At 39.3% G+C, this 22,218-nt stretch overlaps 1 protein-coding gene across 3 annotated transcripts in view; it reads left to right on the top strand.

Annotated features, from left to right (window-relative positions):
* The window catches only part of LOC111147028 (sodium leak channel, non-selective), a 291,306-nt gene that overhangs the window by 182,097 nt on the left and 86,991 nt on the right, over positions 1–22,218 (top strand). The gene's annotated exons all lie outside the window — the stretch shown is intronic.

Genomic DNA, 22,218 nt, shown 5'->3' with positions numbered 1-22,218 from the left:
AATGTTATATTGGTTTCAGGTGTTCAACGTAGTGGCTCAGTAATTCTATATATTATGCAAAGCTCAACATAATGTAGCTACCATCTGTCACCATACAAAGTAATTACAATATTATTGACTGTATTCCCTATGCTCTACTCTTCATCCTCATGGCTTATTTATTTTATAACTGGAAGTTTGCACCTCTTAATCTCCTTCAATTATTTTGCTCTCCCCCACCTCTTCCCTGGCAACAACCAGTTGGTTCTCTGTACTTATTAGTCTGTTTCTGTTTTTTTGTTTGTTTGTTTTTGGTTTTTGGTTTTGTTTATCTGTTTATCTGTTCATTTGTTTTGTTTTTTAGCTTCCACATACAAGTGAAATTATACGGTGTTTGTCATTCCCCGTCTGACTTATTTCACTTATCATGATACCCTCTAACTCCATCCATATTGTCACAAATGGAAAGATCTCATCCTTTTTCTGCCTGAGTAATATCCCATTATATACATATATATATAAAATTATATACATATTTATATATAAATTATATATTTATATATAATATTAAATTAAATTAATTATATTAATATTTTATATTAATGCAAAATATTAAATTAAATTATATATAATATATTTATATTTATACTTATATATAAATATATATTTATATATATATAAACATACATACACACACACATGTATATATATTTGTATATATATACCACTTCTTCTTTATCCATTCATCTATCGATGGACACTTGGGTTGCTTCCATATTTTAACTACTGTAAGTGCTACAATAAACATAGGGTCACATATATCCTTTTGAAGTAGGGTTTTTGTTTTCTTTGGGTAAATACCCAGTAGTGGAATTACTGGATCCTACGTTAATTCTATTTTTAAATTTTTGAGGAGCCTCCATATTGTTTTCCACAGTGCGTGAACTTGTTTGCATTCCCACCAACAGTGCACAAGGCTTCCTTTTTCTTCACATCCTCGCCAACACTTGTTGTTTGTTGTGTTTTTGATTTCAGCCATTCTGACTGGTGTTCGGTGATGTCTCGTTGTGGTTTTGATTTGCATGGTCCTGATGATGAGTGATGTTGAGCATCTTCTCATGTGTCTGTTGGCCAGCTGGATGTCTTCTTTGGGAAAATGTCTATTCAGCTTCTCTGCCCATTTTTTAACCAGATTGTTTGGGTTTTGGGGGGTGTTGAGTTGTAGAAGTTCTGTATATATTTTGTATTTAACCCCTTATTCCATAGATCATTTGCAAATATCCTCTACCATTCAGTAAGTTGCCTTTTCATTTTGTTGATGATTTCCTTTGCCATGGAGAAGCTTTTTAATTTGATGTAGTTCCAGTAGCTTATCTTTGCTTTTGTTTCCTTTGCCTGAGAAGGGGGTTAAAATATTCTTGAATCGCCCTCCCCCGCACTGCAGAAATAATAAATGGGAGGTTAACAAAGAACCAAGGCTACAAAACAAGTCTTACCTGGAATTCAAGGGAGGCCCTATCCATTCAGAACTTTCAAATTGCATCTGAGTTGTCTTTTTAATGAAGGCAAACACATAACGTATTTAAATGGTTTTACTGTCATTTGCATATCTTAAAGTCACTTTAGGCATTTTATCTTTGTATTTTTTTATCTCCAAAGTCTGTGCTTTTAACCAAGGGCAGTCGATAAAAGAAAAAATATATATTTGATAAAAAGGATGCCCACTGTGAGCATATCAAGGAAGGATTTAAGTGCTTTCCTGTCCTTTAACTACACAAGCAAAATGGCCCTCTGGGCATAGTGGAAATGATTTCTTCCAGACCTTTTCAGTATGCAGCAACAGTGACAGGTTATTCAAATGAGAGTTGGGAACTTCCTTTATGCCATAGATGCAAATGCTTTATGCAGCTTCTAGTTATGGAAATACAGAATTAGTGAGTTCAGAATTGAAACTAACCTCATCAATCCACATAACCAATAAAAATCTGCTGTTGTATAACCACATTAGTCCTTGCTTTACAAATCTGGTATTTAGATGTGGGTTTTCCTGTGTGCCATGTTCACTCTGCATAGACTTTTAATGTCCTCTACTAGAGGACATTAAAATATGTATTGTATGGATAAAATGAAAAATGGTCTTTTTTTTAAAACTGGTGATACAGCCAGGTTCAATATAGTCTTAATTAACCACTGGCCAACTAAAATTCCATATAATTCCAGCCCACATTTGTAGAATAGTTTTTCCACCAGAAAGAAGTAAAATAAATCCGTGTGGCAATTTCTTTTCAAGTTTATGAATTCAAATATACTAATATTTGATGTGTTGATATTATATATAATATATACAATGTATATATATACTTTTTATGGGACCCCCAAGAGAAAAAACAGCAATAATTAAAAATCAGGACTTTAATTGACATCCGACTTTCTTCTTGGACTCTACAGTTTTAATAAACTGTATGGTGCTTTGTTTTGAGCATCTATCATTAGTTACAAAATGGCTTTTATTTAATCACTTGTGGTATATTAGTGATGTTTTGTATTTCTGGAAATCCTGTACACCAGAGCTGATTATCCAATTATGCCAGCCTGCAATTTGAAATATCTTCTTTGAATATTTAGAGATCTTTGAACACTGAAAATCCCAACCATAAATAAAACAACAAACTCATTTTCATTAGTACTTTTCACATTATTCTTTGGCCATGATTGGACTAACACTACCTATCTATTAAATTCACCTATTAATTCATACTTGAAACTCATCAAATATTATCAGATTAAATTAAAATGTCCTATTTCATTTCCTTCCATTTTGTATAAGCATATTTCATGAGTTTTTATGAATTGTATCATTTTTTTATATCCCCCCCTTATTTCCAATGATCTTGGCCTTTGAAGTGGGGCTCATCTACATACATAGTTACAAGAATATACCCCACCCCAGCCCCACACACGTATGCACTTCCATACACACATGCATTTAATCATGTGGATACCTGAAACGTTAGCCTGTCTCTCACAGCATCTTTCAGACCGCCAATAAAAATGTTACCTACATTATTCATTTATTTAGTTTTCTGTGTGCAGCCTCAGTCCTTATGGGTTTAAATGCAAACACTCTATTTTTATTTTTCTGAGATAGAGAACAGAATGAGAAAGATGTAAAAAGCATTTGATTTTCTTAACATTTTAAGTTCCAGACAACACTGCATACTTCATAGTCTGTCTTTGTTCAGTACAAACTTATTTTTCATCCTTTATCCTTTCACCAACTAATCTGTAGTTTCTTACAGCTCCAGTAATATTTATCAGACTCATTCAAGTGCCAGGTGCTATATATTTTCACTAATCTGAATTTCACAGCAGCCGTATAATGTAGGCATTATTAATATATCCATCTTACAGATGGAGAAACTAAGGCACAGAGAAGTTAAGTAACTTACTTAAGCCTACACAGCTAATACATGGCTGAGTTAGGATTTGCATCCAGGCAATTAGGACCTAAAGCCCAGGCTCTATTACTGAGTCACAGAAAAGCTATATAAATACCAAACATGAGTTATACCTTTTGTGGAGGCTCACTCATAGGACTGTAAATTACTCATATATAAGTGATATAATATGATTATATTTTAGATGACAGAAACATTATGATATTCATGAAATAACCGTTGCTGTGAGAGGCAGTTTTCTGAGGAATGGAGGTGAATTAAGCAAACCAATCATTAGAAGTATCCAAAATAGATCTCGTTTTCCCTGGAAAAGCAGATGATCTAATCAGAGCCACTGGATTAGGACTTTTGCAGCAGGTAAGAGCTCAAATGCTTACCATTCACTCCAAATATGGCAGATGCTGCCCAAGAACCCTCTTCTCTCAGTGACCTTCTGGAACAATGAGCCTCTTCAGACAATGACCCAAGATGCTTGCAATATATCATATTTCAGTGAGGCCTCTAGAGACTTTTAACATATTTTATTATGGTTGTGGTAAAAAAAAATTGTGTTAACATGTAAATGTTGGTTCGTAGACATTTTTCAAGAGTAATAGTTACCAGTGCAAGTCACCTCTAAAATGAAGAAGTTAAGTATGAAACACTAAACAAAGCTGTTAGAAGGAGAAAGTCTGTTCTCATGCTCAGCAGAGGAGGAGATATGACCCTGAAGATGGATGGGATAGGAGGGAGCTAAAAGTTACGGGAAGACAATGGAATGGAAGAGAAGCAGGAGGTTGTGAAGTAGGGAATTAGGAAAACATTCAAGATATGAAATCAATGGAAAGAGCACAGATTATGAGTCTAACCCTGTGACGAAGGGGGAGCAGTGGGACCAAATCCAGAGTCAGGAAAGTGATCCAGTCAGGTTGCCAGATGGCAAAGGACACCAGAGCCCTTCAGGGAGAAGCTCCCTGAGGCCAGGTGCAGTCTGCATGACCCATTGTTGGTGGAATCCTGGAATCACATTCTTCTTAAGTACAAGCATGCTACATAGCTTTTTCCTGTTGCTTTCTGGTTACCTCCTTGGCCTTTGAGACAGCTGTTACCACCTGGGGACTGCCGACCTGCAGAACTTTTCAGGAGAAAGTGTGGAGCTGGCCGCCATTTTTTTTTTAACACTTCAGGAAGCCTAGAGGGACTCGTTCATGCACTCAATGTAAGACCAGATGCGCTAACTCAAATGCCAACTGCAATACTTTTTGCTGGAAATCTGCACATTCTAGGTGGCAGTGCAACTTCCCTTATGCCAAAGTTTTGTTGTTGTTGTTGTTGTTGTTTTTTAATGGGATTCAGAGGGGCACACTAAAAAGGACTCCTTGCGGACACATTTTGAGAGTTTCTAAAGTACACGTTCCCACCAGGCTCACCTCCAGCCAGTATCACAAGGACTGTGCCTTGAAAGCCACTAAGGTAGTTTTCTTTTTGTCATTCTTCAAGAGAAATAATGTTCTAAGAAACCGTACTAATGCTGCTCCATATGAAATTCATCTTTTGCTTTCCCTGTGTGTTGCATATAAGACTCAACTGATTCCCAGCAGCAATAAAGCAGTAACGATCATTTCATGGCTCTCATACCTAATTAAATAAAGACCATGCTTCTCTTTTCACCATCCTGACACCCAACACAGGCCCTGGAGATGGAGATAGATAAAGATACAGGTTCAGATATAAATAAAGATACAGGCATATAATGGTTTTCTACACAAGATCAGAGAATTGACTAGAAATGAGATTGTGAATGGGTAATTTGGCTATTGAGAAGCCAAATCAGTTTGCATACAAGCTAAAAATTTCCTTGACCCAGTGCTATCCTCCAAACAGTAGTAGGAAACGGTGCCCTTGGTCCTCAGTCATGTAGCAAAGACACTGGAGGATAAAAGTGGAGTTTTGCAAACTTCAAAAATGAAGAAAATCCTCACAGCTTTAATGATTTTTGCAAATTCAGTGCAAGACAGATATAAAGGGTTTTCTTTCAAGCAGTATAAAATTCATTAAACTATGAGGGAAAAAAACCCACAGAGAAGCCTCAGGGAAAGAATCGTTGAAAAGGGAAGTATAGATAGTCTATTTAGATTAAATTCAAAACTCTGAAATTAAAACTGTTTCCCCAGTGCTATATCAAGGTTCATTTGAATCCTGGTTCAAATTTGATAATGTTTGGTCTTTGGCGGTGTCCACTATTAGTGGGGATGGACATGTAAAGGAGCCTTTCTATCTTATGACTCTAAGTTTTTTAAAAATTATATTCCTTTAAAATATGAGGTCTAGGGGACTATTTCTCTTTAGCCTTACCTGGGAGCTTTCATTTTCATCTCCACTTGGTGTCTCTATGAAGGTCTTTACAGAGGGAGGACAGTTGCACAAAGATAAGTGTTGGGCATTATGCCACTCAGCTCAGCACTGGTTGCCGTCTCCTGATCTGGGTCAGGCCTTCAGTCTTCTCAGTATTTTGCCCATGAGTGAATTCATTCAACCTAGTATAACATAAAGGAGTGACATAACTCTGTGATCCTAAATATCATCCATTGAAACAACCTCATGCAAGGTACTCCATATTAAATTTTTGGATTTTATGCTGAATATTAAAGACACAGAAACTAACGCTCAAAGGAGGACATTTCTCACCCAAGTTCATACAATTTGTAGGTGCCAAAGTTGGAATAACATGGGCTCCCTGATTCTAATCCAGTGTCCTCACCAAAGGACATCATGATGCATGCTCAGAGAACCAGTTCCTTCATTCATTTTGAGATGCATGTCTAGAAAATAGGTTGGACGATGTGCTTACATTTGTGGATTATCATCTTCTCTTCCTGTGGGAAGAGACTGAGGGTCAAATTATAATCAGGATATAGTGTAGGGAGCCAGGAATCAGTGTGGGGGATGGGTGAAGGAGGAAGGCTGTGTGATTCAAATACATAATGGCATAGGCTAAGGTCATATGAGGTATTCCTTTTATAGATGGGATGCTACTACTCAGAGATGAGATCTACCTGTTTCATAATCCTGGGGTCTAACTACTTCTCTTCTGCGGTTCAGATGTTTTGTTGGGGCAAGGGACATAATGATGACCAACATATTATTCCTGCCTTAAGGTGCTTGTGAGGTGGTGGGAGAAAGTGACATGCAAACAGATGCTATGAGAGGCTTGGGGACACACAGGAGACACACACAACTTTAATGATGAAATCAGAGGTGTTTATTCACAAGGATGGTGTAGACTGAAATCTGAAGTAATGCCTGTCCAGGTGAAGGGGATTAGGAGAAAGTGGCATGAGGAAGCACACTCAGGACCAAGAGAAGAGCAAGTTTTTTCTTTGGCCAAGAGGCAACAGTGGTTTTCTGGAGACCACTAGAAGTTTACTGTGGCTCAAGTGTTGAGCAAGGGAGAAATGGTGTGTTGGAAAAATGAGCAGGGAACTGCAGGTGAAAAGCTGTGAGTGGTGAATGAGCATTTAGGTATTGTCTGAAAGGCATTTAAGCCCAGGAGTGACATAACACCCCCTACATTCCAGCGTCAGCATGGGAAATGGACTGAAGAGGTCCTAGACTGATGATTAGGACCATTGGTCCTGAGCCAGGCAGTGATCGCTGCCTCAACAAAAAGCAATTGAGACAAGGGAACATATAGGGGTGGTGGAATACAGAGGTAAGATTTGGTGATTAGTTGGAAGTAAAAGAAGAGCAAAGGTAAGTGACCAGAGTGTCACCTGGTTTTCTAGATTACCAGAGGTATGCCAAGATGGAGAGAGCAAGAGAAGGAAGAAAGTTGGGGGGGGGGGTTGGTTTGTTATATTTAGGGGGAGGGAGCTGGCCACATTTGCCATGAGATCCCTGAGAGATACTCATGGGACAATGTCTGTGGGTAGATAGAAGGTTTAAAGCTTAGGTAGTATCTTAGGGCTGAAAGACATTATTAGGGAGGAGCAAAAGTTAACATGCAGGTGGTAATTTAAGCCTTTAGAAGTCCTAAATTTACCATGGTTCTTGAGGAACAACACATGAATCGTATAAGCCATAAGGAGGAGCCTGAAATATGATTGAGAAGTCATAGCCCAAGAAGGAGGAGGAAAGTCCAGAATGTTTGTCATCAAATCCAAAGGTAAAAATATTCCAAGAAGGAGAATGTGGTCAACAATCTGAGATTTCAGAGAGGTGAAAAAATGTCACCATAGAAAACACTTCTATCTGTAATAACATCAGGAAGAATGAAATATTAAGCTGTAACCTTAACCAAAGACATAAAAGATTTCCTTTTTTTTTAAGATTTTATTTATTTATTTATTTGACAGACAGAGATCACAAGTAGGAAGAGAGGCAGGCAGAGAGAGAGCGAGGAAGCAGGCTCCCTGCTGAGCAGAGAGCCCGATGCAGGGCTCGATCCCAGGACCCTGGGATCATGACCTGAGCCGAAGGCGAGGCTTTAACCCACTGAGCCACCCAGGTGCCCCGACATAAAAGATTTCTACACTAAAAATGATAAAATATCATTGAAAGAAATTATAGAAGACAGAAATAAATGAAAAGACATCCGTGTTCATGGACTGAAGAATTAATATTGTTAAAGTGTCCATGCTACCCAATGTGATTCACAGATTCAAAGCAATCCCTATCAAAATCCTAATGTACTTTTTGGCAGAAATGGGGAAAAAAATCCTAAAATTCATGTAGCCTCTCAAAGATCCCCAAACAGCCAAACAAACAAACAAAGGTACAAAAAGGACAAACTGAGATGCTGACATTCAAAAGCTGAGACCTCATACTCCCTCATCCCAAAACATATCACAAAGCTTCGATAATTAAACAACATGGTACTGACATAAAGACAGACTTATAGATCAGTAGAACAGAAGAAAGAGAGCCCAGAAATAAACCCTCATGTCTGTGGTCAAATGATCTTCAATAAGGGTGTCAAAACCACACAATGAGAAAAAGAAAATCTCTTTAATTAGTGATGCTGGGAAAACCAGATGTCCACATGCAGATTGGACCTTTACCTTATATCATATACAAAAAGTAACTCAAAATGGATTAAAGAATTTAAGACCTACAACTAATACTCCTAGAAGAAAACATTACAAAAAAGTTTCATGAAATTGAAATTGGGAAGTCATAATAAGTCATTACTTATTGGATATGACATCAAAAGTACCCATAACAAAAGAAAGAATAGACAAATGAGACTACATCAAACCTAAAAATATTTGTGCATAAAAAGAAGACAATCAACATGGTGAAAAGGCACTCTCTGGAATGGTAGAAAATATTTTCAAATCATATATCTGATAATATCCAAATGTATAAAGAATTCTACAATTCAACAACAACAAAACAGGTAGCAAAGGACTTTGCACATTTCTCCAAAGAAGATATGAGAATGGCCAAGAACCATATGAAAAGATGTGCAGCTTTGCTAGTCATCAGAACCGCAATGAGATACAATCTTGCAGTCATTACAATGGCCACTATTAAAAAACTAGAAAATAAAAAGTATTGGCAAGGATATGGAGAAATTGGAACAGTTGTGCACTATTCCTGGGAATGTGCAGCCACCTTGGAAAACAGTATGAAGTTCTTCAAAAAAATTAAAAATAGTTATGATCCAGCAATACAACTTCTGGGTATACATCGAAAAGAATTGAAATCTGGGTCTTGAAGAGATATTTGCAAACCCAAGTTTGTTGCAGAATTATTCACAATAGCCAAGAGGTGGAAGCAACTCAGAGGTCCATTAGCAGGTGAAGGGGTGAAGAAAATGTGGTGTATACATACAATGGAATATTATTTAGCCTTAAAAAGGAAGGAAACTATGACACATGCTACAGCATTGATAGACCTCGAGGACACTGTAGTCAGTGATGTAAGCCAGTGACAAACAAAGAAGAGCTATATGATTCCACTTCTCGGCATTCCTAGAGGAGTCTAGTTTACAGAAACAGGAGGTAGAATGGTGGCTGCAGGGAGCCAGGGGAGGGAGCCAGGGGAAGTTCAATGTCTACAGAGTTTTAGTTCTACAAGATTAAGAAGTCCTGGAGGGGGGACACCTGGGTGGCTCAGTTGGTTGGAGGACTGCCTTCGGCTCAGGTCATGATCCCGGAGTCCCGGGATCGAGTCCCGCATCAGGCCCCCAGCTCCATGGGGGAGTCTGCTTCTCTCTCTGACCTTCTCCTCGCTCATGCTCTCTCTCACTGTCTCTCTCTCAAATAAATAAATAAAATCTTTAAAAAAAAAAAAAAGTAGTCCTGGAGGTCTTTAGTACAACAAGGTGAATGTACTTAACACTACCAAACTGTAGTACTCTTAAAAATGAATGTGATGGTACATTTATGTCATGTGTTTTTTATCACAACTTTAAAAAATTTTTAATGAAAAAATGGCAACCATATTGGCAGTAAGACAGTGGTAGGTGATGGTGATGACAGCAAGCTCAGGCATTTGGGTAGAAGTTAGGTTCTAGGAGATACGTAGTGTGTGACAGCTAAGAAGTGAAAATGGATTACCAATCCTTTCTTCTCAGACTTGTCATCCTCAAAGCTTCCAGACAGACCACTCATTACTGGGTGATTCTTAATGTTCTCAGATACATCACCCCTATTTACTTATAGGGCTATCAAACCCTTTCTTCCACTGTAGCATGCATGGAGAAGGATGTTTGCACAACACACAAGGTGAACAGCTGGGAATCCCAGGGAGTTGGAAGCATCAGACATCCAGGAATCCTGCTGCTCCAGGAAACACGGAGCTGCCCAGGGGCCAGAGGATCAATATCCTCAAGAAAATCAAATCATTAGCAGCTGGGGGTTAGGAAATGGTGTTTACTGGAATCCTTTGACGTTACTCGACTCCACTTGAAGCCACTCTCCACCTTCTGGTTAGAAATGACTCTTCAGTTGTCAATTTACATATTACTCCCCATAATTTTCCATAATTTAAATCTCAGGAGGTCACTTTATATAGTATTTGCTTGGCTATTTCTGAAATTGCTTCATTGTTAGGGCTTTGTTTAATCATAAATTCTTATGTCAATAAAGACATGAACAGCACTAAGATCAGTTCAAAGAGATGAAGCGACTAAGGCTGAAAACCATTCAGATCAGGGTTCAAGCCAAGAGGCCACTAAAAAGGCTCAAAATTTGGGAATATCAATTATCAGCATTAGACATGGCCTAGAAATCCAGAAGTCAATGCAAAAAGGGGAGAGAGCAAACCAGAATTTTGGAGTTAAACTGGCAATAGTCAGGGATCAGGGCATCAAACAGAGGAGGAACCTCTTAGAATTCATGTCCTCTGGGCATTCAGTTGTATCTCTCAAAAAGATACATTGAAGCCCTTATCCCTAGTACTTATGAGGGTGACCTTATTTGGAAACAGAGTATTTGCATATGAAATCAAGTTAAGATGAGGTCTTTAGGGTGAACATTAATCCACTCTGATTGGTGTCCTTATATGAAAAGGAGAAGAGAGAAAGACAAGAACAGGATGTGATGAAGAAGCAGACACTGTGAGGCATCTACAAGCTAGGAAGCATCAAGAATTGCCAGTTGTCACTGGAAGCTAAGAGAGAGGTTTGGATCAGACTCTCCCTCAGAATCCCCATAGGACACCAAGCCAACAGAACCTTGATTTTGGATTGCCAGGCTCCCGAAGAGTGAGATAATAAATTTCTGCTGTTCTAAGGCACCTAGTGTTGGTACTTTGTTACAACTTTGTTAACTCAGGAACTAATACAACCAGGAGAGTCTTGGTCTCTGGCCCCCAGAAGTAGTGCCCCCTTTTTGGTGCTGGGAAGTAAGTAGCTGAGAGTATGGCATAATGGGAGGTAACAGGTTCATCTCAAGATATAGACCAGCTATCACCAACCAAGAGCAGCTTTCTCAGCAGCTGAAATCTTCACCTTCACCCTTCATAAAGTAAGTCCATAAAAAGTGAGTTTTATGAATTTGAGACTTTCTTGGAAGAAGAGTTTCTCTAAACCCTTCCAAATTGTCATTCCATGAATGATTGACTCAAACCAGATCACTCATAGACCTTGTTCTTTGCCTCATTCCACTGGCACTCAGGACTTTTTATAAATTACCTTAAGTCTCTCTTGCCTTTGAACAAACATAAAATGATTTCCCTACATTGATGAGTTGTTGGTTGTACCATTCGACAGTGGTGCTAATTCAGAATTATTTTCATAACATTTTTTTCTCATAGCATTCTGCAAGACAATCTCTCAATTTTTTAAAAAATGGGAAAGTTTATTGGGGAAAACATGCCCTAATTAGGGGAGAATCTCCCCCTTTAGCTTTGCCTGAACTCAGCACGTCCAGCCCTATACCTACTGCTTAGCTGTGGGGACTTTATCCTGTTTGCTTTCTGTAACCAAGAGAACAAAATTTTTTTTTAATGAATGGCAATTTTTTTCTTTAAATCCTTTCACAGTTTGGGAAACTGGATTGTTACGGTTCTAAGGAAAAAGTATGATAGTATGACAGACAATTGGTTTTCAGTTTTATGCATAGCAAAAAGAATTTTTCATAGCTGTGTCTTACTGTAAGGAGTGGAGTCTATAACTAGTGTTACCCTGTGTACCTAAACTCGAAAGTGAATACACTGGAGGTGTTGTCATTGCCTTGACTGCTTTTGGACTTAAGTTTAACATGGTCCATCTATTCTTTGTTCTGAGTCTCTGTCCATATAGTTTGGATTTAAGGACATACGTAAGAGTGTCAAGGGTGACTCTTGGTTTCAGATTCATCTGATGGTAACATTCACTGAAGCAGGAAGCATTAGCACAGAACCCTATTCGAAGGAAAAATCAACAAGTCCATCTTGGGCATGTTGTAATGAGTTTGAAACTGAGTAGAGACACCTAACGGCTGCATGTGTACATCTAGAGTTCAGGAGTGAGGGCTGGCTGGTTAGAGATGCAAATATGGATGGTCAATGTAACCTTCACCTAGCCCCTGCTTACCATGTTTCAGGCACTGTTTTAGGCACGTGGGATAAGTCAGTGAAGAAGCCAGACAAAAATGCTCACCCTCTCTGATTCTTTGGTTGAAGTGATGTTCTCTGTGTGGACATAACAGTGCAAGTTGTGAATCTGGGTGAGGTTGTATAGAGTGGGAAGAAAAGAGATTCTAGAACCTTGAAGAATAGTGTTTGATAACTGCAGGTGCCTTACTGTCAGTGCAACACAAATAATCTCTCTGATTTTCTCCATGTAAATTTTGACTTTCAGTTTTGTTACAAACCCTCTCTGTCTCAAGTTCAAACTCCCAACAAGAGAAGGTCTGATGGTCCAGCTAGTCAACCTTATTCCTTCTAAGCCAGAATTTTATGTCTCTGTCTGCTTACAATGCTGGTCATCCCTACAGAAAGCCATCACCTTCTAAAAGGTCCAGATCCAGGCTGAACCACCAATAGTGCCACCCTTAAATGTGACAGGTTTCCTAAGACGATCCCTTCTCCCAACTCTCCACCGTGGCCTCTGCTGTGGAGAAACTAGACCCCGCAGAAGATGTGGGGCAGGCAAAGAAGAGACCGTGTTCCCTCCCTGATTCCAGGTCAGATGTCACACTTGTAGCTCTGTGGGGTAGGGGTGAAGGGAAGGTCTGAATCAGGTAGGAGACTGGATTGGACTGGATTGATTTTTAATAAAATGTGGCCAGAAATTTACGGAATTTGTGTAAGAAGAGCAACCAGTCTTCTTTTGATTTATTTATAATTCTGCTTCCCTGTTTGAGGGTTAATGAGTTCATTCTTGGCCTTTTCTTATATTCTCCTCAGTGTGCTGGCTCAGTAGTGGGCAGAGCGGGAGATGGGGTGCGTCTGGCATTCACACACACAGCCATATGACAATCGCATATTTTTTACTCTGATATTAACAAAAGAATGACTTAGATTATTTCTAGGAAATGAGAAATGTACATGCATGCTATTTGGTTTGATGCCGTTCCTATTTCCATTTTGCTTTGCATAAAATATGTTGATTAATGTGAATTTTCATAGTGCCTCTAATAAGCCTTTTTATCAAAGTCTGCAAAATTGAACAACTCTACAATCTGCCATAAGCCTACTCAGGAATGGTACTTGGAAAATGCATGATGGTTGCCTGAAAAGGAATTACTTAAGGAGACAGAACACAGCTGAGGTTCAAGACCCAGTGTGGGGGTTACGAAATGTGTGTCTTCCATACCTCCAATTTAAAGTGTTGTATTTATTTTATGACCAACACCATTCCTGATACTAGTTATATGTACATGAAGGTGGAACAAATAAGGAAATTTACTGTAGATAATGTCACACTGTCAGAGAAAGAAGTTACAAATAAGTGAAGGGGAGATGCCAAGATGAACCCTGTGGCTGGATGGGCCTTATGAACTCAGTTTATTTTAAGATAGAAGATGGAGAGATACATATAGATACATAGGTACATAGATACATGGGCAGATACATATATATGATCTAAGGTTACATAAGACACATCCATCCATACATAGGTGGTAACTTTAGATATATATGTATAACATGTATATACATCCATGCATTCCCTGGCTCTTTCCTCTGAGCGAACCTAGAAGCAGTGCTATACCAGTAACAACAAGCAAACCCATTGCCACGATTTTCATTTCTAAATACCATTCTCCAGCAAAGCAAATCAAGACTCTTTGTGGAGAAATGGCTGATTCTTGAGCTCAGTCAGAGAAAACACAGGATAAGACAAGTATTTTGTGGAGCCCAGAAAGTAAGGAAGAACTTAGAAAAGAAAGGAAAAGGAAAAGGAAAAGGGGGACACCTGGATGGCTCAGTCAGTTAAGCATCTGCCTTCGGCTCAGGTCATGATCCCAGGGTCCTGGGATTGAGTCCTGCATTGGGCTTCCTGCTGAGTGTGGAGCCTGCCTCTCCCTCTGCCTGCTGCTCCCCCTGCTTGTGCTCTCTCTCTCCATCTCTGAGAAATAAATAAATAAAATCTTTAAAAAAAAAAAAAGAAAGAAAGAAAGAAAAAAGTATGTGGAAAAGAGTAGAGGAGCCAACTGAAAGAGCCTCCAATGGCCAAAGCAGGAACAATTAGAGTGATAAAACAAATAACAATAGTATTAGATTCTTAACCCAAAGAATGAAATAAACAATGAAAACCCATACTTATGTATAATAAAGGATAGAATTTAAAAATGGAGAAGGGTCAACTCTTCCTTACAGAATAATCCCAAGTAAATAGAGAGGAATAGAAATAATAGAATCATAAATGAGGGAAATAGAAAATCTCCATTAGAACATTACAATTACAGACAACAGGTGGGATCTACTGGTGGATGCTGAAATTCGTGTGAAACTCTAAGAAGAAATAGGGTATTTGCATGAACTCCAAGTTTCTCCCTTCAAATTTTTCTTTTTTTTAAATTATTCTGATGGTTTTAACATGTGTCTACAAATTCTTTGGTACTCCTCCCTCCTAAGAGATAAACCTTAAGTCTTCTCTCCCTAACCATGTGCCAGAGCTGGTGACTTGCTTCTACCTCATAGTGTAAGGAAAGGGTAGTGTAAGGACACTTAACATTAGAGTGGAGAAACCCAGCAGACACATTTTACCCCTGGTTACAGTTGCCATCACCAATATTAAGACTATTGGTGTCATGTTCCCCTGATATCATGAGATAAGTCTATCTCCATGATATTTTTACCCCAAAAGCCATAACAAATCTTGAGAAAACATTAGACAACCCCAAACTGAGGGACACCCTACAAGTTACCTGTCCAGTACTCCTTCAAACAGTCAAGGTCATTCACAACAGGGAAGATAGGAGAAACTGTCACAGCCTAGAGGAGCCTCAAAAGCCATGACAATGAAATATAATGGGCTACCCAGCATTGGATCTTAAAACAAAAAGACACTGATACAAAAACTGGGGAATTCCAATTAAGTTCTGCACTTTCAGGTAAAAGTATTTGACCAAGGTTAATTTCTTAGTTTTGATGAATGTTCTATGGTTACGTAAGATGCGAACGTAAGAAAAAGCTGGGTCAAGGGCATACAGGAACTCTGCACTATCTTTGCAACTCTTATGTAATTCAAAATGATTTCAACATAAGGCATTTTTTTTTTTAGATAGGATAAGGATTTTCTATGGTAAGCTCCAATAACACAACATATAAATATAAATTCAATGCTATGTGGTCTGCTGCAAAGATGCATACATCTGTGAAACTGTAGACCATGAATATGTTATATAGAATTTATAGTTAGTTATGCTCTTTTGATCTTAAAAAGTTGAGAGCATGCCTTTCATCAGGACCCACTCTCTATAATTTTGTTTCTAATAGAAAATCTGATGAGGCTTGTCGCTTCTCTTTCTTCATCTTTATCAGTGAAATAACCCAACTGAAATTGGGAGACTTGCTTGTACTGGTCAAATATGGCTGCTTCCATCTTGTGAAGAACCTAAGAAAAGGATAATAAAATGAGGAGAAATAACACAAACAGGCCACTTTGGCCTGTCTTTGGGACTCCACTGATTCTGCTTTTTTTGTTCTCCATCTCATCACCATTGTGTTATCTTTGTCCTGTGTGTGTAAATGTGTGGTGTGAGGCCACAGGGCACAGAGTCCTGCTCTTAATTTAAAATGTGCTGTCTTAATAGGGGAGACATGCACATAATTAGGAAGTTATGGTATAAAGGCCTGAGCACTAAGGTTGTAGAAAACACAAGGAATGTCAGGGAGGACATGCCTAATTCAGATTGGAAGCAGGGAGGGAAGATGTGTCTAAAAATGATGAATGTTGTTAGCAAAGTGGGAGAAAATATTCCATATTCAAGAAACGGCAGGTACAAAATTGCAGAAGGAAAAATGCATCTCTTGCATCTCTTGCTTGAAAATGTTGTTTTGATGAGGCTGTACGAAACAGTTTTTAGAAGCTCAGGCTCCGGAATCAGAAAGATTGCAGTCATACCCCAGTGCTCCCACTTGCAGCCAGGCGACCTTGGGTGGCTGATGTAAGCTCCTGTGACCTCAGTTTCCATATCTGTAACATGCTAGAGCCCAGAGTTACACCCAGGGCTAAACTAGGGATTGAGTAATGGCAGCGAGGCCAAGTGTCCAGCATAGTATCTAGCACTCAGGTTTACTAATTCAACTCCCAATTATTGCTATTCTGAGAAATCTTCCTGGAGGAGATGGTTTTGAGGGAGTTAACCGAGTGTAGAAGGAACGTGTGTTGCACAGGGGGCGTGGAGTGAGGTACGTTTGCAGGCACACATCCGTGACCTAAAGTAGGACTGTGGGAGGGACATGCAAGCCAATATTGTTGGAGTAGAAAGAGCAAGGAAGGCATGGGGAGGTGGTGGGGTGGGGGGGAGAGGAGGTCATTTATGCCATTTATGCTTCTGCACACAACTGACCATCCTTGCGTTACTTTAAGGACCAGGAACATGATGGTGTTTCTTTTTCAAGTGTTCTGAAAAGAAAATGGGATTCAAGGGGCAAGATGGAAACCCAGTTAGGGGAGTTTAAGGAGTGGCATAAGATCAAAAAAACAAACAAACACAAAACAAAACAAAAATCCAAGATGCCCAAGTGGCCGCTGGCTTCAGCAGCACGGGAAATGTGGGTGACTGGTGAGAGCATCCTCCCTCCTAGGGGCTGGAGAGAGACCTGAATCCAAACCAGAGAGGATAGAAGATGAGTAGGAAGGTACTGAAGAGGAACAGCAGACTGTTTTGAGCAGAAGTTTGAAAAGGGAGGGGACCGGGGAAGAACACTAGATCGGGAGAAATGTCTGGCACTCTCTATGTAAATCATGAGTCTTGAGAAAATAAACCACACGGTAAGAGGCAGAAGCTGGAGAGTGGGAAAGGCTGAGGGAGTCCCACGCTGGATGGAGGAGAGGGGGTGGACGGCCCAGTGGGTGAGTGTCCTCTGCATTCGTCCCCACTTGCTGAGATGAGAGCACTTTCCTGCAGAGCTAGTACTTACAGTGACATCGTGAGAGCTGTGGGTTTTATAGCACATTTCCCTTGAGTAATTCAAATTATAGGCAATATGCTATCTCACTTATATATCTGGCATTTATATAAAAGAAGGAAGATCCTCGTTTTTCATTTGAGGGTGTTGAAATCCAAAGTGGTTAAGGGATTGTAAAACTGAAGAAATTTTAAATCCACATCTTCTTACTTTTTTTTCTGTTTTTATGGAGACTATGTTTTCTCCAGTGTTTTCTAAATCAAAACAGGGAGGACAATTATGTGAGCGTATATATATATATATATATATATATATGTACATACACACATAAATATATATATACGCACATAAATATATATATACACATATATGCACACACACATATATACATATATATATGTAGTGAATTCCCTCTGGTGTGGGCTTTTTCCTATTACTTACTGAATATTTGTCTCATAACAAGAACCAGCTATCTAGTTTACATGGAATCCTAATATAATTTCATCTGAAGTGAAGCAAAAAATGCATTTTTTATCATAATGAACATGTTTCTATGACTCAGTAAGTTTCCTAATGGAAACAACTGTGTCTTGGTTGAATAACACAAGAGAAATAAAATGTAAAATAGAGGTGTTTGGGACCTAGGGGGGGAAAAAAAATACCAAAAACAAACTGTTCATTACTCCAATCTCTACGAAAGTATTAGGTCCATTAATAGGATTTCAAGAGACCATCATATAAGGAAAACTTACTTATTCAACATAGTTTGGTATCTGGTTTTGAATAGGGTTTTCCTCCCTCTTACTTACATTTTTCTAAGTAACAAAAATGTTGCTTACATTTACATTACACTTACATTACATTTTTGGCTAGCCTAGCTTTTTCGCAACTGGTACTTAGACTGCTCCCCAAAGTAACCTTCAGGACATGTCAAGTCTGTAAGATGGTAGGTTTGGCGCTGTGTACATCTTAGGGATCTCATACGACGATATGAAGTAAGAGCGCTTTATAAGTGCTCTGCTGGTCTCCCAAATTGGGAAGCACAAAACAGCTGCCTAAGTCCCCAGGGCACCAGCTCCCCAAAGAACAGCCCTTCTCTCCCCCATTTTCTTCAGGGCCAGGCTGTAAGGGTGACTGAGTAACACTCTGAGTCTGTTGAACGATGTCATGAAAGAAATACCGCACGATATCCATCAACTGATGTTATGAAGCTACTGGAATATTTTGTGGTGCCAGCTGTCATATTAAAATGTATATTTTGCCATCCACAAGCCAAGAAATAGAGCCCTCCAGTGTGTATCAATAAAACCCCAATTTGACCTTGGAAGTCCTGGATATATTCCAGATTTTTTATAAAAGTTGGGGGCGGAGGGGAGAATTAGTGACTTAAAACACTTTGTTTTAACGTGTATCGTAGTGCTATCTATGTTCAGTCATGTGGCTGATGGCCTTTTGCCCAGGAAAAGAAAAGAAAATGTCCTCCCTTCTAAGAAACTCTTTATTGGACTCAACAGCCTAGTGAGGAATAATCTTTATATTTCAGATCAAGGTATTATAGGAACACAGGGACACAGGGATATTAATAAACAACACGTTTGATCATTAACTCCAGATAGCCCATCTGTTTTAACCCAGAAGCCATGCAACGGGGGTTGTAAAATCACAGTTGCAAAATAGCAAGAGAAACTTGCTGGAAAAATAATAGTTTATGCTTTAGGAAGAGTCTCAGTTCTGAATTACTGTGTCATGTACAGATCCGGCAAAACTGGCCAAAGCCATTGGATAAAGAAGCAAAGAGAATTCAGCCTTTTGACTCAGGTAACAGAGAGGAACCTCTTTCTCCAGATTGCCTGTAATGTGGTCATTTTTCATAGATCGAACTGCCAAAAAAATACTCTTCAGCTACATTAACCTACAGGTCTATGCGCATTTATTCAAACTAGCGTGAGCTAGATTTTAAAATGAGAATCTTTCCCAAGTCTGAATGCCTTTTAAATTGTTTTCTTTGCAAAGAGCACACCAGAAATTACAAAAATTTTTATTTAACATAATCCTTCAATTCAGTTATTTGTTGCAGCATTTAGAAAGGAACTGAAAACTGAATAATGTTTGAATATTTTAACAGAAGAAAGCTCAGGCTGGGATACGGAAGATGGAAGCGATGAGGCAGAACAGGGTGTGTGTCACACAGAGCAATTACACCAGACTCTCTTAAGAAGCACAAGGAAAGCAAAAGGCTTTCAGCCGCCCAATATGTAACCGTATCTCCTCGAGACAGATGCTGAGCCACAGAATAGCACCGAGCTTAGATGATTTATATATTTTAAAGCTCAAGGTTTGAATTTTTCTCTTGGATTCTGATTTCATTTTGCAAATGTGGAGTTTTTTTTTTTTTTTTCTTGGTTTGGTTTGGTTTGGTTTAACCATGTGAGTCTGTTACAAATCTATCATCAGATCTATTCGTGGCAGCCAGACTTCGGGCTCCGTTGAAGGTATTATTAACTCTTTCCTTTGTGCTGGTCTTTACATGAGCTTTTTCAACATAAAGACTAAAATCTTGGGTTTGCTCTGCTAGGTTCCTTCCATTCAAGGGTTATGATCTTTGGAATGATTTTTAAGGGAACATTTACAATTATAATGACTATCCGTTAGAAGGTCTTCTATTGTGGTATGGTATACTGATCTTAAATTATTATCCTGTATATTCAACATAATCCATATTACTCATTTCATCAAAGTACATTTAATCGTGGAGAAATCTGTGCTTACATGCAAGAAAGGGGGACGAGTTTGCCTAAAAGGGTTTATCATGTATTAAGAAACTTGAAAGTGGCTTCTAAGAACCAGGTGGTACTTTTCGGTTTACCCTGGCTGCCTCATCTTTGTCCCACCCCGCACCCTCCGCACACATGCCAGTCCCATCTTGCTCTTTGGCCTTTTTTCTCTCATTTTGGGTCTTGGCCAAGGGCATGGACTGGGAAAGGAGAAATGGTCCAGGTTATGGTGATTCATCACAGTGAAGTAAGAATTAGATGATTTTGCTCCACTCCATCATCGGTCCTTTTTTCTTTTAAACGTTTTACTGCGCTCTATGATCCATTTAGAAAAAGGCATTTTGCTGAACTTATATGAACTGAACACACCCAGCATCCAGAAGATCAACTCTCTCTTAGGATCCCTCCCCATATACGTTCTAGTCACAATACTTCACCCCATCCCGGCATGACCGCTGTCCAGACACTGCGTAGGATACACCAGTGGTTTTAACTCTCTATAAATGGAATCATTCAGGATGTCCTCGTTGGTGTGGTCAGGATTCGCTCATTCAACGTCAGTGTGTAAAATTCACCCAGATCCTTGTACGTGGATATAGTTTATTGACTCAAATTCATAAAAATGTCACAATGGGCATTTGAGGAGTGCACGGTTGGGCACCGCCGTGGGCTGGTGAGGCTGCAGTGGACGTGTGGGTATGTTTCTGATAGTTGTGCGCCTGGGAGAGGATTTGCGGGGCTACTGGCTGTGTGTGTTCCTCTCCGGTTGATGCTGCTTAACTGTGAACAGCAGAAAGGGCACATGGCAGCTGCTGTTCACAAAGAAGCTTCCTGCTCATAGAAGACTCTAGCCAGTGCCTCCGCAGTGAGATCTGACACATCCGCCATCCATGCATCCACCAGTCCTTGTTTGGTTTAACGGGCCCGTTTGCGCCTCTGTGGAGCCATGACATCTGCCACTAGAGATGATTTGCAGGATCCTGAAGAACCTTCTGTTTCATCAAAAAGACCTTCTCCTTTGCTCCATGTGGTCTTACAGTTCCATCACCAATTCATGATGAATTCTAATTCATTGATTCACAGTTATATATTTCTACTGTCTAGAAGGTATCATAGAAGTAAGTTAAAAATAGGGGCGCCTGGGTGGCTCAGTGGGTTAAGCATCTGCCTTCAGGTCAAGTCATGATCTCAGGGTCATGGGATTGAGTCCCACATCAGGCTCCCTGCAGGGAGCCTGCTTCTCCCTCTGCTGCTCCCCCTTCTCGTGCTCTCTCTCACTCTTTCTCTCTCAAATTAATAAATAAAATCTTTTTTAAAAAGAAGTAAATTAAAATAGAATCTTCTCCCTGAGTAGTTTACAAGTTTGGGAAGGAATAAGTAACTCTAACGCAAAGTAGAATGAGATAAGTTCCATTTTAAAAATATTTGGCAGGGGTGCCTGGGTGGCTCAGTTGATTGGGTGACTGCCTTTAGGTCAGGTCATGATCCTGGAGTCCTGGGATCGAATCCCGCACCAGGCTCTCTGCTCAGTGGGGAGTCTGCTTCTCCCTCTGACCCTCCTCTTCTTGTGCTCTCTCTCTCTCTCTCTCATTCTCTCTCTTTCAAATAAATAAAATCTTTTAAAAAGATAAAACAAAACATTAGGCAAGGGGACTATATTTTAATACTGGTAACCTACATATATTAACCATGATATTCTAGGATATTTGATTAAATGCTACAAAATATTATGTCTAAACTTATTCCAAACATTTGTCGGTTCACCAATGGTAGCAGGAAGCTCAGGTGAAACGCCAAAGAGTCTGACTTTATTCTCTTCTGTGAATCTAGGGACACTCACACCCCACCCCAACAAATGTATTCAATCAGCAAATGGATATTTTCTGCTTATCTCTCTATCCTTCCGGATAAACCTAAAATCCTTTCTTTCATTTGCAAGTTTTCTGCTGAAGAGTATAGTTCTGCCAGTGATTGTGTCCTTAGTCATTCCACATATATTTGTTTAGCTTACTTTGTGT

This window comes from Enhydra lutris, unplaced genomic scaffold, assembly GCF_002288905.1.
Source record: "Enhydra lutris kenyoni isolate GAN:26980312 unplaced genomic scaffold, ASM228890v2 scaffoldscaffold15, whole genome shotgun sequence".
Lineage (NCBI taxonomy): Eukaryota > Metazoa > Chordata > Mammalia > Carnivora > Mustelidae > Enhydra > Enhydra lutris.
The sequence above is the reverse complement of the archived record's forward strand: the minus strand, read 5'-3'. Positions and strand labels throughout refer to the sequence as shown.